At 46.1% G+C, this 17,370-nt stretch overlaps 1 protein-coding gene across 6 annotated transcripts in view; it reads left to right on the top strand.

Annotated features, from left to right (window-relative positions):
• Window positions 1-17,370, top strand: part of LIMS1 (LIM zinc finger domain containing 1) — a 151,463-nt gene that overhangs the window by 29,956 nt on the left and 104,137 nt on the right. The window lies entirely within an intron of this gene.

Raw genomic sequence — 17,370 nt, 5'->3', positions numbered from 1 at the left:
TCTGACTGGTTTCATAATCGACTGTCTTAATAACTTCCAAAAGCTATTATTTTGCAACACAGTATTGCTTTTGTACTATATTAGAAACCACTTCATGATTATGAAAGGCCATGCTAAAAATCTAATGTCTTTATGGGAATCACATTCTTCACATTTAAGAGAAAATTTTCTTGACATTTTAAAATATGCATTACCCTCGGCTCAGACGAAAGCTGTGTGAAATTGCACATATTCTGTCTAATGTGGTTATTATAGAATTTGGAATCTCTTTAGCTTGCACTGTGGGTAGGGTGTTGGGGGAAGTGCCCTTGTGTTTCCTTTTATATTTTCAGTGAGTTGATCTACATTTAGACAAACAAGCAAACAAGGATTTGACAGTAAATCAGCCTTGAAAACCATTATCCGAGAGTAATTTATTCTACAACTATTTATGCCAGAGGCTGTTCTGGGTGCTGGGGATTTAGTAGTGAACAAACAGAGCTCAGCCACCAACTCCCACACATGGAGACCTGGGGGTCCTCTCCGTACTGGGGAGTCCCTTGCCCTCCTTGTTCCCTTCCCAAGGAAGAAGTGGTAGAGAACACCTCCGTGCCCTTCCATGGGAGTTGTTCAGTTTGTGTTTCCAGGGCCGCAGAGGCCCAAGCACAGAGTGGGTGTCTCACCGAGCACGGGTAGAGTGGATAGGTAAGGGTGAAACGAGGCTGCGTCACCTGCAGACTGCTGCATCAGCTTCCCGTCTGGGGTGTCTGCTGTTCTTATTCCTACCACCCCGGTCTATTCTTTTCTTCTTCTTCTTCTTCTTCTTTTTTTTTTGTAAGATTTATTTATTTATTTGAAAGGCAGAGCTACAGAGAGAGAGAGAGAGAGAGAGTCTTTCATCTGCTGGTTCACTCCCCAAATGGCCACAACGGCCAGGGCTGGGCCAGGCTGAAGCCGAGAGCTTCATCTGGGTATACCCTGTGGATGCAGGGGCCCAAGCACTTGGGTCACCCTCCCCTGCTCTCTCAGGCACATCAGCAGGGAGCTGGACTGGAAGTGGAGCAGCCGGGACACAAACCAGTGCCCTTTTGGGATGCCGACATTGTAGGTAGCAACTTAACCCACTGCACCAAAACAGCTCCCCAGTCTGTTCTTAACACAGCAGCCAACAAGATCTTTTTACTACTTCAGATTACATCACTTTCACTCAAAACCGCCCAAGGGTCTCCATTTTTCCAGGGAGAAAGCTGCAGTCTTTACAGTGACTCACAAGGCCCTATAAGGCCTAACTTCCTCGTGCCCTCTCTCCTCATCTGCTACTGATCTTCCCCTCAGGTAGCCGTTTCTGCCCCCAGCTGTTTCTCAGATTCACCTTCTGGGGTGGGAGGTATTTGGCTCAGGGGTTATGTGGCTGCTTGGGGCTCCATGTTGGAATACCTGATTTGAGTCCCAGGTTCCTTTGCCTCTTATCAATCTTCCTGCCAACATATACCCTGAGAGGCAACAGCTGATGGTTCAAATACTTGGGTCCCTTGCCACTCATGTGGGAGACCCAGACTGAGTTTAGGGCTCCTGGCCTACTGTTACAGCCGTTTGTGGAATGAACCAGCAGGTGGAAGCCTCCCTCCATCCATTTGTCTCTCTACGTTTCAAATAAATTGAAAAAAAAAAAAATTAAGGAAAAAAAAAAAAACCTCAGCAGCCAGGTTCCTGTACCAGAGCTTTTCCTCAACTCCTTCACTTCCTGTGCTGACTAAGCAGATGTCTAATGTTTGTCCTAAAGGCCATGCACTGTCAGCCACCCTTAGCCAGCTGGCTCCTCTCCTCTTACATCACTTGTTGGACACATTCTAACTTCCCCTCATCCCTACTTACCAGCAACTATGCAGTTGGGTTTTTCTCTAAGCAAAAGCTTCATTGTGTTTTATTCTGTAAGGTACGTACCACTGAGGGAGAATGGAAGGGTTGGAAAGAATACAAGAATAGAAAGAGTTGTTGGTGTAGATGTATGGTTCTTTGTAATTAGGTACAGGAGAGGTTGGGAGCCAGGGTGTTGCTGTTGATCAGACCTTCTGCCACCTGTTTAACCTATTTGAATCTCAGTTTCACATGGCGAATCATCAAAGTGCCCAATTCAGTAGCAGTGCATTTTTTTTAAAGTGCTCCAGTTCTTTAAAAAAGACTTATTTATTTATTTATTTGAAAGGCAGAGTTACAGAGAGGAGAGAGAGAGCGAGAGCGAGCGAGCTTCCATTTGCTGGTTCACTCCCCAAATGGCTGCAATGGCTACAATTGCTAGGGTTGGTCCAGGACAAAGCTTGGAGCCAGGTGCTTCTTCCAGGTCTCCCACATGGGTGCAGGGTCAAAGCACTTTGGGTCATCTTCCGCTGCTTTCCCAGGCACATTAGTAGGGAGCTGGATCAGAAGTGGAACAGCTGGGACTCAAACTGGTGCCCATATGGGATGCAGGTGTTGCAGGCAGTGGCTTAACCTGGTACACCGCAATGCTGACCCCATAGTAGTACATTTTACAGGTGAGGAAGCTGTGGCTTAGAGAGGCTAAGCAACCTGATCAAGGGCACATGGCAAACTAGTGACCAGTATTCAGCGTTAGGATTTTCCAGAGAGGCAGAATGAGATCCATACAGAGGTGGGGAGGAGGGATTGAGATTGACTGCTTTTGAGCAAATGGCTCACAGGATTATAGAGGCGGCAGTCACAAGACCCAGGAAGAGTCACTGTTGCAGTTCAAGTCTGAAAGCCATCTGTTGGCAGTCTTCAGACCCAGCCTTACTTCCCAGGGGCTTTGACCTCCTGTTAGGCCAGTTGGCCTAGTGCTTGGCAGTGTTGAGAAGGAACATACACAGGAGTTCCATGAGAGGTTGGTGCAGCAGTGGTGTCGTCTTAGGGCCAAAGCTGAAACTGGAGTTGTCAGAAAGAAGTGAGGTATGGATGACACATGTATTCTAAAGGATCCTACCTGTCGTGATCCTGCAGAATGAGCACCTGTACTGCAATTGCATGACCCATGGGGTACAGGGAGGGAAAGGCCATAACTGCGTCAGCTCTTAAGGCAAAACATACCGTTCACAAAGTGTGTGTGCTGGACAAGATTCTCTGGAAACTCAGAGTTGCTCCATAATTGAGTTGACCTCTGGAATACTTGAATTTTTCAATTCAGCCTTGTTCACTGTGGATACTGTTAACAGCCAGGAGTAACCCTTTCTCTCCCTTGGATGCCCTGTCTACATTCCACAGGGTGGTGGTAGAGTTGGTATGTATGTAAGGTTGTCATGTTAGAATTCAGTCAAAGGGCTGGCGCTGTGGCATCTCATATGGATGCCGGTTCGAGTCCCGGCTGCTCCACTTCTGATCTAGCTCTCTGCTATGGCCTGGGAAAGCAGTGAAAGATGGCCCAAGTCCTTGGGCCCCTGCACCTGAGTGGGAGACCCAGAGGAAGCTCCTGGCTCCTGGCTTCGGATTGGCTCAGCTCCAGCCATAGCAGCCATTTGGGGAGTGGACCAAAAGATGGAAGACCTCTCTCTCTCTCTCTCTCTCTCTCTCGCTCTCTCTCTCTCTCTCCCTTTGCCTCTGCCTCTGCCTCTCTGTAACTCTGCCTTTCAATTAAATAAATAAATCTTTACCAAAAAAAAAATGACACAATTTCTGGGATGATTACCAAAGTGGGTACTTTATAATTTGGTGGAAACAAAGGTCTCCAAGACAGTATGGTTGACACAATACTTAGGCATTAAGCAACTCTTGACCATCTTAGTTGGAGAAAGAAGCAGCAGATTGGAATGGCACCATGAGTTAAAACTGTCTTGAAAGAGAACTGGCAATGTTGAAATGAATGCTGAAGGTAGAAATCAGTTGTTTAGAAGTTAGGGTGGAAGATTAAATGACCTTTTAGATAAGTCTGTGGAAATGCAAATTATAAATGGACAATTGTCTCTCTTAATCCTGTCTTACCATTTAGTTGACCTTTGGGACTTTGTCCTTACGATCTGTTTTATATGTCACGCTGCTGTCTTAATCCATTCCTCTGCTATAGCAAAATGCCACAGACTGGGTTATTTATGAAAAACAGAAACTTATCTCTCACAGTTCCAGAGACTGGAAGTCCAAGATGAAAGTGCTGGCTCAGTGTCTAAGAAGCTCTCCTTCCACGACGGCCCCAGGGGCACTGCGCCGTCACCCGATGAAGTCAGGCGGGCAGAGGGCCCAGACGGTTCCTCCAGGCCTTTTGTCGATACAGATCACTTCCTGAAGCCCCAACTTCTTAGTACTGTTGCAGTCGGGGATTGAGTTTCAACACGAATTTTGGAGGAGACACAGACATTCATACACCATAGCAATCCTTCCCTTTTAAAAATTTATCTTCTTTATTTGAAAAACAGAAAGTGCAAGACAGAAAGATCTCCCATCTGCTGGTTCACTCCTCAAATATCTGCAGTACCCAGAGTGGGCCATGCTGAAGCCAGGAGCCAGGAACCCATTCTGTACCTCCCATGTGGGGTGGCAGGGACCCAGTTACTTGCTGTCTCCAAGGGTGTGCAGTAACAGGAAGCTGGAATAGAAAGTGGAGCCAGGACTTGAACTCAGTCACTCTGAAAAGGGATGCAGCCGTCTTAAGTGGTGCTCTTCAGCTGTGCATCAAATGCCTGCCCCCAGCGGCTTGCTCACTTCCTTCCTTCCTTTCTTTGATTTATTTGTTTATTTGAAAGGCAGAGAGAGATACTTTCCAAATTCACTGGCCACAACAGCCGGGGCTGGTCCAGGCTGAAGCCAAGAGCCCAGAGCTTTATGCGGGTCTCTCACATGGGTGCAGGGGCCCAAGCAGCTGGGCCATTTCTGCTGCCTTCCCAGGTACATTAGCAGGGAGCTGGATTGGAAGCAGAGCAGCCAGGACTTGAACCACTGCTCTGATATGGGATGCCAGCACTACAGGCATCAGCATAGCTCCCTGTGCTACAGCACTGGCCCCTGAGTTTTGTTTTTATGCTCTTGGTTTTATTTTCTGTGTTGTTTTTTCTCATGTCTGTATACAGTAAAATTTCTGAATTTATCAGGCTGCATCACTTCTTGGGAACCCAAGCAACTCAGGCCACTTCTCTGCTTTGCTTCCCATCGGCAGAGTGGGGATTATGGTCTGCCTACTTTCCTTTCTCCGGGATGGATCGTGCATTCCTGGTGAATCACCCAGAACAGTGCCGGACTCAGTGAGCCTTTAATTTGTGCGAGCTGCTGTGAGGAAGGTGCTGTCCTGATGCAGTTCCTGGGAAAGAATTAAGGAGTCCAGCTGTGTCTTCCGTGTCAGCAGCTCTCATCGAATCTGCAGTCTCTAAGGTCCATGCTGTTTATTCCCACCTCTGTGTAGATGAGGAGGATTGGTTCTCAGAGAGTAAGTTGCTGAAGGCCACACAAATAGTAACAGAGCCGACGGTTTCAAAATAGAGTGTATAAAACTCAAACCTACCTTCTTTTAAGTATATCATGCTGCTTTTAAAAGTTGTGTTTAAAAAACCCACATCATAAAATTTATCATCTTAACCATTTTTGTAGGTCAGCAGTGTCAAGTCTATTTACATTGTTATGAAACTGCTCTCTGGAACTATTTAATCTTGCAGAACTCAGTCTATACCATAAACAACAACCCTCTGTTTGCCCCATTCCTTGGTAACCACCATTCCCATGCCTATGAAGTGGACTACTTTGGATATCTTGGGTGGAATCCTGTAGTGTGTGTCTGTTAGTGGCTTTAGATTCTTTGGATATAGACCTAGAAGTGGGATTGATGGATCAAGTAGTATTCCTAATTTTTTGAAGAATCGCCATACCATTTCCCATAGCTCCATTTTACAATCCTAAGAGTGCACAAGAGTTCTACTTTCCCCATGTGCCACCAACATTTGTGATCCTGTTGTTGATTGTAGCCATCCTAGTGGGTGTGAGGTGATGTCTCATCAGGTATGATTTTGATCATATTAGTTCCTCATCACTGTAGCAAGTACCTGAGAGAAGCTACTTAAGGCAGAAGGTTTATTTTGGGTCACGGTTTTGGAGGTTCACAATCTAAGATCAAGCACATCTGTTGGTCTGATGTCTGATGAGGACAGTGGATGGCAGAATCATAAGGTGTACAGGAAGCAGAGAGAGCAGCTGAACTTGGCTTAAATAATCAACCCTCTTGAAAGAACTACGCACTCAGGGCAAGGCCCCACTGACATAAAGACTTTGTATAGGTGCATCTCCCAGGTACCCTAATTGGATCAAGCCTCGTTTGCTGAGTTGGGGAGCCAAATCCTATTCAAACCATAACAGTGATGTTCAGCATGTTTTTATATGAACGTCCTTTTATACGCTTGTTAGCTATTTATGTATATTTGGAGAAATACTTACTCAAATCCTTTGCCCATATTTTAATCAGATTATATGATTTTTTTTGTTGAACTTTAGGAGTTCTTTATATATTCTGAATTTTTAAAACTGTCAGATTGTGTATGATTTGCAGATATTTTCTCCCATTCTGTAGTTTGTCTTTTTGTCCTTTGATGTGCATATGTTTTATTTATTTTTTTTTTTGCAAGATTTTATTTGTTTGCTTGAAAGTCAGAGTTACGCAGAGGCAGAGAGAGAGCGAGGTCTTCCATCCGCTGGTTCACTCCCCAGATGGCCACAACGGCTGGAGCTGTGCCAATCCGAAGCCAGGAGCCAGGAGCTTCCTCTGGGTCTCCCACATGGATGCAGGGGCCCAAGCATTTGAGCCATCTTCTACTGCTTTCCCAGGCCATAGTAGACAGCTGGATCAGAAGTGGAGCAGCCAGGACTCAAACTGGCACCCATATGGGATGCTGGCACTGCAGGTGGTGGCATTGCCTGCTCCGCCACAGCGTCGGCCCCAAAATCTGTGACTTTTAAAATAGAGTTTTAGAAGTCTCTCTTGTGTCTTTCCATAGCAAATGTTATTTTTTTAATGTTTATTGATTTTTTAAAAATCTACTTGAAAGGCAGAGAGAAAGAGATCTTCCATCTGCTGTTTCACTCCCCAAATGTCCTCAACAGCCAGGGCTGAACCAAAGCCAAAGCCAGCAGACTGGAACTCTTATCTGAGTCTCCCATGTGGGTAGTAGGGCCCAAGCACTGCAGCCATCACCTCATGCCTCCCAGGGTGCGTTGGCAGGAAACTGGGTTGGAAGCAGAGGAGCTGAGACTGGAACTGGTACTCTGCTATGTAAGGCAGACATCCCAAGTGGTGGCTTAACCTCCTGTGCCACAGTGCTCACTCTACAGCTATTATTAAGTATCTGTAGATACTGTTTATTGTGAGTAATATAAATGCAGAGAAGACAAAATGTCTGTAAATAATGGTCACTCTTTGCCTACACCAGTGGCAATAGTGGGAAGAACAAGACGGGAGGTTAGCTTTTTAGATAAACTTTTGAGGGAGAAAAGGTCTTTTTAAGGGTGGAGAGACTGAGAACTAAATATTTTTTAAACTTTGTAGGTGTGGGTCCTTAATGATGTTACGTCTTAATGAAGATAGCCAGAGAAATGTCGTCCTTCCGTTGGTTCACTCCCCAAATGGCCGCCACAGCTGGCGCTGCACCGATCCAAAGCCAGGAGCCAGGAGCCTCCTCCTGGTCTCCCATGTGGGTGCAGGGGCCCAAGTACCTGGGCCATCCTCACTGCCCTCCCGGGCCACAGCAGAGAGCTGGACTGGAAGAGGAGCAACCAAGACTAGAACCTGGTGCCCATATGTGATGGCAGAGCTGCAGCCACGGCATTGGCCTGACTGGGATGTTTTAAGCTACGTCCTGCTACTGCACTGGATGCTGTCTTTGAGTTATTTGCAAAGGTGGTGGACACTGTGAAAATAAGCAGGGATGTACGTAATTGCTCATTATCTACATTCTCATCTAAATGGGCAATAAATACTCATAAAAGTATTGTAAAGTTATCCATTGGTATAGCAATATGAATAAAACAGTCTCACATGATAATGTGTGAATAGTACTAATGCTTATTAATGCTGTGATAGAAGTAGGAATAATAAGTAGTACAGAGGGTGAATCTTGAACATTAGATCTTTTCTGTCTTTGAAGATCTCTCACATTTTAGTTCCTGATAATTCTGTGTGACAAGAACACATGGATAGAGGGGTATGGGCCTAAAGATAGTACTTAGAAGGTCAGCATGTGGTACAGTGGGTTAAGCCACCACCTCCAACACTGGCATCCCACTCAGTGCTGGTTCAAGACCCAGCTTCTCCACTTCGATCCAGCTCCTGCGCTTGGGAAGGCAGTGGAAATGGCACAACTGGCTGAACCCCTGCTACCCATGTGAGAGGCCTGAATGGAGTTCCTGGCTCCTGGCTTCGGCCTGGCCCAGCCCTGAATCAACAGATGGAAGAATGAAAGATCCTCTCTCTCTTTCTCTCTCTCTCTCTCTGCCTTTTAAGTAAATAAATAAAGCAATCTTGAGTAGAGACAGTACTGTTTAGGAGAGCTGTTCACTGGAGGGAGGAGTGGCTGAGAGACTGCTGCAGTTTGTCTCATTGGGCACCCTCGGCTGTGAGCTCAGCCTGTTCCAGCCAGGAACCACACACCCTTAACTATACAGGGTGAGGGGATGCTGTGTTGGAAAACTAGGATTTAGTGTAGCAGTGGTGAAACTGTAATAAAACAACAACAACAACGTCCCCCCACACATACGCACAGTGCATACAGTTTGAGCTTACGTCTGAGTACTGGTTGTATTATAGGTGACCTCTTAGAAAGCCACTACAAAAGTTATTCTGAGAGGATCGAAGGAACTGAGCCTTTTAAACCATAGGATTTATCTCCTAACCCTGGCTTTGTATCCACAAGGTTGATGTCTTAGTATTCTCATTTAGCTTCCCTAAATTTCCTGTTATTAAGATAAAATTGACATGTAGGAAGCTGTTTTACTGAATTTTATGTTACAAGTTCTGGTTTGTGGCTGGCACACCACACTCAGGAAAATGAGCATATCCCTTTGTAATTCTCTTCCTTTCCTCTGATCTCTGAGATCTTTGCCATTGGAGTGTGTAGTAAACACTCTAAGTTCTGGAACTGACCTACTTCCTGATCCCTGAGGGAACCTGCCCCCCGCAGGCCTAGAACCCTCCGAAGCTGCAGTTGTGACCTTGCTCTGTGAATGAGCTTCGTGGGCACACTGCAACTTCCTGGGCTACAGTGGACTGAGTGTGTGCCTGGCCAGAGCTGCTCAGACTGTCCTGAAAAATGAAGGCTGCTTTAAACAATACTTTCTAATCTATCGTTGGCTGATCCTAGGTAAAAGGCTGCTAACGTGACTTACTGTGAAAAAAGTCAGGTGAATGTGCATATCAATTTTCTCTCTTTAGGTTCAGCGTATATAAACATTCTCTGTGAAACTGTTAAGTTTCTAAATCCCCGTTCTCCATTTCCACCCTGAATTTGTTGCAGCTTGGATGAAATCTGGCAGTTCACTGAGCCACAGTCTCACATTTCCCCTTTTGTGCCTGCTGGGCACTGTGATCTCTGGGCCATGCTGTTAGAATTTCTGCCTTGGAATGTTCCGCAACTTTTGGCTGATTATTTTGGCTTCAGAAACGAGAGGAAACTGACAGTTGTTGAAAACTTAATGATATGCCAGCCAGTGTGCAGAGCTTTTTTATTTTTATTTCCAGCCAATCCTCAAAGCAGTCTTGCAAAGTAGGTGATATTTTCCCCACTGTGCGGATGAAGTAACTCACTTCTAGTCGTGTCTTCACGCGTGAAGGTCCCTGACGGCTGCTCAGGACCAGCTGTGTGCTAGGCAGGCACGGGGAACACAGTAGCAAACACAGCACGTAAAACCCTGTCCTGGTGGCACTTGCATCTTCGTTGGGGGTGGGAGGATCATAGATAAATAAAGTGTGCACAGTGTATCAGATGATGATAAATGATGTGGAAACAGTTGTGAGGAAGACACGGGCGCAGCAGGCGAGGGGTGCACATCGAAGCAAACTGGGTGCCACGTCCTTGCTGGGGTGACCTAGGGGCTGAGGGAGAGGGAAGCATCTGGGATTTGAGGGAAATCGCTGAGGTTAAAGCCCTTTCTCATGTCACCCTGCCAGTAAACGTGTTCTTTTCTGTGAGGTGAGGTTCACTCCCCAGGCTCCTGGGTTGAAAAGTGCCTGTGGGGCAGGCACTGTGGCACTGCTGCTTGAGCTGTCGCTTGGGACACCTGCGTGCTGTGTCAGGGGGCCTGGCTCAAGTCCCAGCTCCTCTGCTTCTGATCCAGCTCCCTGCCAATGCCCCTGGGAAGGCAGCAGAGGATGGGTTAAATACTCGAGTCCCTGCTACCCATGTAGGGGACCTGGATGGAGTTCCTGCCTCCTGACGTCGGTGTGGCCCAGCCCTGGCTGTTGTGGGCATTTTGGAAGTGAACCAGTAGATGTAAGCTAACTTGCTTGCTTGCTCTTTCTCTCTTTCTCATTCTGCCTTTTAAATAAGTAAAAATGTTTGGGGTACCTGAATCCAAAAAAAGCAGAAATCAGTTTGAAAACAGGAAAATGCAATTTATGTATTAGGGAAATGGAATTTAGTCTGCTCTTTTTGTGGATTTTGCTTTTGATTAACTCTGGATATATATTTATTTTTATTTATTTGAAAGACAGAGAGAGAGAGAGAGAGTCAGAGACAGAGAGAGACAGAGAAATCTTCCATCCACAAGTTCAGCAAATAGCTATAACAGCCAGGTCTGGTCCAAGCCGAAGCCAGGAGCAGGATCTGCATCCTGGTCTCCCATGTGGGTGGCAGGGGCTCAAGTACTGTAGCCATCTTCTGCTGCCTTCCCGGCACATTAGCAGGAAGCTGGTGAGAAGCAGAGCAGCTGGGACTGGAACTAGAGCTCCGACCTGGGATACCGTTGTTGTTGTTGTTGTTGTTGTTAGCCCAACTGTGCCACAGTGCTGGCGCCCCTCCCTTCCATTTGCATTTTAATTGGATAAAATTTCTCTGGGGGATTTGGAAAGCTAGATACAATCAGGGAAAGAAGTTTTGGAGAGGAGATTAAAGCTTTGTCATGAAGGCCGTGCTTTGAAGTCTGGGGTGCATGAGACGCTGCCTGCTCTGGACGGTGTGGTTCTACAGGCAGCCGTCCTCAGCCTCGACAGTGGTCTTTCTCAGCTGGCTGCTGAACCACAGGCCCTCGAGTGGATTGGTGAGGAGGAACAGGGTGGATGACTGTTTGTGACTGGTGGGTTTTGTAGTCTCATTTGACTCGGTGAAATTGGCAGAGTTGGTCTTCCTTCCCAAGGTACTAAAGAGAAATGTGAAGTTCAGAGATGTTAAATAGTATGAGAAAACCAATGTGGAGGCTTCAGCCAAAGTCCTGCATTTCCATGTCCCCTGACTGTTGCTACCACCTCATCTTATCCAGCTGCATGTTGGATTAAGCAAGCTTTCATGGGTTGGTCATGATTTTATTACAGTGGAATTGATTATATGGCCTCTATGGAAAATGTGTTCCAGAGTTGTACACAATATAGAATCTGTTACAAGTTTTTAATAACTGAGTGGAAACTAAATGAATATCATTTCAATTTTTTTTCTTTATTTCAAAGAATTACAGAGAGAGGTAGATAGAGAAAGAGAGAGGTCTAACATCTGCTGGCTCACTCCCCAAATGGACACAGTGGCCGAGCTGAGCTGATCCAAAATCAGGAACCAGGAGCTTCTTCCGGGACTCCCACGTGGATTCAGGGGCCCAAGAAGTTGGGCCATCCTCCACTGCTTTCCCAGGCCACAACAGAGAGCTGGATCAGAAGGGGAGCACCCGGGACTAGAACCAGCGACCATATGGGATGCCGGTGCTTCAGGCTGAGGCTTTCACCCACTGTGCCACAGCGCCAGCCCTCGATTTTTACATGCTTTGCTATTTTTATGTTGAAATTTAATAATTCATATAAGTGTACTTTGGCAGGGTATTCTTACTCTCTTTGGAATTTGTATTACCTGTTAGGAATATTTCTTACTCTAGGTACATTCTTTGGTAACTAGCTTTGACACTTTGAGTTATCAGATAAAGAACTATCACACTGTTTTTTCCTGGCTAGTTTGTTTTGTCATTTGTAACTTTCTTCCAAGGTTAGGGGATAGGGATGGGGTTGGGAATTTTAAATCAGAGGTAGTGTATGTTTTGATACTCTCTCACACACAGTTAATCTGCTTTTTAGAATGTGAACTAACCATTCTCCAAAAAATGGAAAACAATGAGTGTGGTACTGGTGACCATGTAGTAAAAACTAAGTCCTCCCAGAGTTAACCTGAAGTAGTAAATAGTTGTGCTGCCTTAAGGGAGCTCACAGGAGCCCTAGCCTGGCAGGGACAGACGACTAACTTCTTAGTTCAGAGGAACCTTAAATATCCAGCGGTTTTGGGCACTTCTCCTTGAAGTTTATCTTTTTTCTTTTCTTTCTCTCTCTCTCTCTCTTTTTTTTTAAGATTTTATTTATTTGAGAGGCAGAGTTACAGAAAGAAAGATCTTCCATTAGCTGGTTCACTCCCCAGCTGGCCACAGCTGTGGTCTGGGGGAAGCCCTGAAGTTGTTGGCCTGTTTTAGGAGGTAGGGGTGGTGCCTCTACATGTGTGAAGCCACCTGTGGATTTTGTGACACTGCCTCAAGTTTCAAAAGCCTGCAGGTGGGAGGGAAGGCGTCCTCTCACGGCCGTGGCCATCCTAGGCACGAATACTCACACGGCACTGCTTGAAGCTTCCTGACCCTGCTGCTTGATCTCTTCTCATATGTCCAGATTCCATGAAAATGGATCTGAAACTCCAGCTGTAGTGTGCTGTCTCGGAACCATCAGTGCCTGGGACGCTGGTCTCCCGCACCAAACTGCACGCTCACTTGGAAGGCAGTGAGGCTGTGTCAGCGCTGTTCCTGAGAGCTGCACCAAGCCAGCAGTTGGTGTCCTTTCCCTCTGCTGCTTTGTGAACCCACTCAGTGTAGACGCCCTTCAGCAGCTCACTACATAGGCTTTCCTGCTGCTGCTCCAGCCAGCGAATTCTCTGCTGTTCCACAGGATGGTGTGGCGTCCTTGTGATTCCAGCACAGCCTGGGCAGGTCCTCAGGGGGCAGAGTCTGTGCCTTGGTCATCCTCTGGGCCCTGTGCCTACAACTGTTAGATAAATACTTGAAGTGGAAATGAAAGAAGTGTTCAGTTTACGCCTGTTTGTCCCTCTCCCCATGCGGCCCCCAACCCTGCAAAGTGGGTAATTAATAGGCTAGCACTTGCATGTGTACAAAAGTCAACTTTACTACCTTAATGTTTTTACTGACTTACACTGTTTATATATACAAATTCTGTGTATTGTAGTACTTCATTTTTAAGAGAGAAAATGGTGCAACAGCATTATAGCATAACAGGTTAAGCCACTGTCTACAACACCAGTATCCCATATGGGTACCTGTTTGTCTCTGCTACTCCCCTTCCGATACAGCTATCAGGAAAAGCAGTGGAGGACGGCCCATGTCTTGGGCCCCTGCACCCATATGGGAGACCTGAAGAAGTTCCTGGCTCCGGGCTTCGGCCTGGCCCAGTCCTAGCCGTTGCAGCTATTTGGAGAGTGAACCAGTGGATGGAAGATCCCTCTGTATCTCTCTCTTGCTCTCTGTAACTCTGACTTTCACATAAAATAAATCTTCAAAAAAATGCTGTTTAGCATTGCGTGAACATAGAAAATAAAAATCTGTTTTTTTCAGAGAAATAAAATCTTGTCCAGCTATTCTCCTTTTACCAACTGACTGTTAAGTACACTTCTGAGATTGTATGTCTTGTGATACTGTAATAAGGTATATATTGAAATTGGTAGCCACCAGTAATTTCTAATTAACACTCATTTCATCTCCATCCTTCAATTAAATTATTCCTAACAGCTTATCTTTTGCATTTGGCTGTGTGAAAACTTGTTTTATATACTTCTAATCTGTGTGTACTATCCAGTTTTGTTATATCATCTTTGAACGCAAGCACTTTTATTTTAAAATAGCTTTCAAGTGTTAATATAACTTGGTGGTGTCGGAAGATCTCATGCATACAGAGGAAAGAAATTCTCAAATTTCCAAGAGGTTAATGCCTTAGCTGAACTCTTAAAAACATTTCAGCTGTTATAAATATGAGAGGTTTTAGTTCATGAGATCTGATTTATTTTTCACTCAAGTTCCCAAGAAAAATGATGTTGTACATGGGGATACCCTTTCTTGTTTCTCAAGAATAAGTTTAATCCAGAAATGTTAGGTGGGCATTCCAGATTCAGTATCTTTCATCACTTTTTGGTATGCATTCATAGGATTTTGTAGGCAACTTCATGCACGAGTGTTATATTTTCTAAAATCTGATTTTTTAAAAAGATTTATTTATTTTGAAAGGTAGACTTAAAGAGAGCATGCGCTTCCATCTACTGGTTTACTCCTCAGATGGCCACAACGGCCACTGCTTTATCCAGGTATCCCACGTGGGTGGCAGGGGCTCAAACACTTAGGCCAACTTCTGCTGCTTTTCCCAGTTGTTATCAGGGAGCTGGATCAGAAGTGGAGCAAGTGGGACAAAACTGGCACCCAGATGGGATGCCAATATCACAGGTGGCAATTTTACCCACTATACCATAGTGCTGGCCCCCCAAAATCTGATTTTTTTTAAAAGGATTTGTTTATTTGAAAGGAAGAGTCACACACACACGCACAGATTATCTTCCATCCACTATAGTTACCAAATAACTACAATGGCCAGGACAGGCCAGACTGAAGTCAGGATCCTGGGACTTCCATGCTGGTGGCTGGGGCACAAGCACTCAGGCCATCTGCTGCTGCCTTCCCAGGTGCAAGCAGCCAAGACCCACACTGGCACTCTGATATGGGATACTGGCAGTTTAACCTGCTATGCCACAACACTGGCCAGAATCTGAGTTTTTAATAGTTTATATTCAAATTGACACTTATTTTGAGGTGATTCTGAATTTTTAGCAAAAATGCCTTAGGTTTGAATTTTCACTTTCATTATTTAATCTTTCCCATAGCACTGAAATTTATGCACAATGGTTACTATCCCATGTTATGGATGCTAAAGCTCAGTATCAAGAGTTTTGACCAAATGCAGGTGTCAACAGCTGGTAGGTGGTACAGCTGAGACTGTCACTCGTTTGGGAAGTATTCACTAGCACTTGCTCTCTGCCAGGCACGCATGTACTGTTTACAGGGGGTGTAGCTGTGGATGAGAATCAGCACTTGTAATAAACCACAATTTGGGGTCAGACTGCTGAGGAATCAGGCAGATTCCTGGGGGAGCCTAAGTGTCCAGCCCGAGGAAGTGATGTCTTGACTGAGCACGTGCGTGGGTGGAGTCCTCCAGAACTGGCTTTCGGGGCAGGAGGAGCAGAAGGCACGAGGCCAAGAGGTAAGAGAGAGCAGGAAGCTGAGATGGGCAGCAGAGCAGCTGGGCCGGCCGGGAGCTGGGACTCGCTGGGCAGGAGCCGGGCAGCCAGGTCCGTTGTTACAGCCTGCCTCCGCTCCGAAAGACGCCTGGAGCGGGAAGCATTGCAGACCAGGAGCTGCTGCTGGGGCTCGCTCTCGTGTGCTACTCCGTCTGGAAGAGGCTTGCTGTGCTAGCAGGCTGTTTTCATGTCTGAGTTTGATAATATTTGGCAATTGAGGCCTTCTTTGGTTTTTGAAAATTAAATTTATAGTTGTGTTTTCAGTTATACTATTCAAATTTTTTAGTAGTGTGTAGGGCTGTAGAAATTACCTCAAATTTTTTAAAAGGCCAGAGAGATAAAGAAATGCAAGTATATTAGACCTTGAACATGTTAAAAAGTAGGACTGTGTCCATTCAGAAGTTATTCTACAGAAAGTGTTTATCCTGATTTTGTTTCTGTGTGAGCCTAAGAGAATAGCGAAGTATCACCAGGGACAGATGAAAAAGGCTGGTTCTCAGGCACAGTGGGAAGCCACAGGGTCCCCCATCCTGTCCCCTCCCTCAGGCGAGCTCCTCACTTGGTCCCTGTTTCTGAAGCCCCTGGGCATCACCACTCTCCTACTGCAGCTGCAGTACTGCATGACCCTTTCTGGCTGCCGATGTCATGGGCGTGGCCGCAGCCTCCTAGGCTGCTGCTTTCCCCTTGCCCCTTACCCACCCTCCCCAGAACCCCCTCTCCCCAGCTGTCTCCATTTGCTTAAGAAAAGGTTTTTCTCCTGCTTCCCCAACACCAGCATGCCAGCTGAGGTCACTTCACCCAGAAGTCCGGGGTATGCAGAGGTTCACATGCAGACAAACCAGACCCAGCCAGACCCAGCCAGCACAGAGCCTCCTGGCCCAGGATCCAGGGGCTGAGGAACCTTTTTTTTGGCCAAAGGTCATTTATGGGTATTTGTCATTCACAGGCCATATAAAATTATCAACTTACAAATTAGCCTGCTATAAATTTATTAATTTCAAGTCCTTCCTGTGGTTGCATGGGGCGGGGGGCAGACCACAGATTTCATGGGTTGGAGTTCCACGGCTAAGTTATCTACAGGTCCTGAGAGAGTTCAGAGGAGGCTCGCTCGGGCTGGACACTTAGGCTCCCTCAGGAATCTGCCTGATTCCTCAGCAGTCTGACCCCAAATCGAAATAACCCCTGGTCTCCTGTTGATTGCAGGGCTAGGCCTAGGGGGCCACCTTTGTGAGTGGACGTGGACCCTGCTTGATCTGCCAGTCTGTCTATGAAGGCGGTGTGTTCCTGCTGTATATCACATTTTCATCACATTACCCGCTGAAGTCACCAAGGGGATCCTGCAGTATCAACAGTCAGGAACCTGTCTGGGTGTGCTTAAAGACAGCTGTGGCCCTGCTTTGACTATTCCAAAGGTTCCCTTTTGACAGACAGCAGCCCACGCAGGCCCTCTGGGTGGACGCTTAGCCCGTGGGGTATTTGACGGAAGGAGTAGTAGAGCATGACAGGACAGCCAGGCCTTGTCCAAGAGATACACACTGGAATTCACATAATTTGTGTGCTGTGTGAAGGAGCAGATGGCATCTCCTCACTGAGCCAGTAAGCCTTTCCCGTACAGACTCGTGCGCATGTTATGCTGATTCTGCTCTGTGCTTTGATCCTGTGAAGATTCCCCACAAAAGCAGAAGCTCTCAAGAGTTGAACTTCATAGCCATACACTATGTTAAATGCCTACTCGCAAGCCATGCTTCTTTTGGGATATCAAAATGTATTTTGTACTGTCCTGAAGTCTATCAAATATTATAGTGCATTTTAACCTAATTCATTTTCTGAATGAAGAAAGTAGCTGTGCATGACTAGCAATTATGTCCCTTGTATTAAACAGATCTATTTCCAAGTATGTGGTTCATGC

Source organism: Oryctolagus cuniculus, chromosome 2 (assembly GCF_051225735.1).
Source record: "Oryctolagus cuniculus isolate XC-2025 breed Fujian yellow rabbit chromosome 2, ASM5122573v1, whole genome shotgun sequence".
NCBI classification, from domain to species: domain Eukaryota; kingdom Metazoa; phylum Chordata; class Mammalia; order Lagomorpha; family Leporidae; genus Oryctolagus; species Oryctolagus cuniculus.
This window is presented reverse-complemented; position numbering and strand designations above follow the sequence as displayed.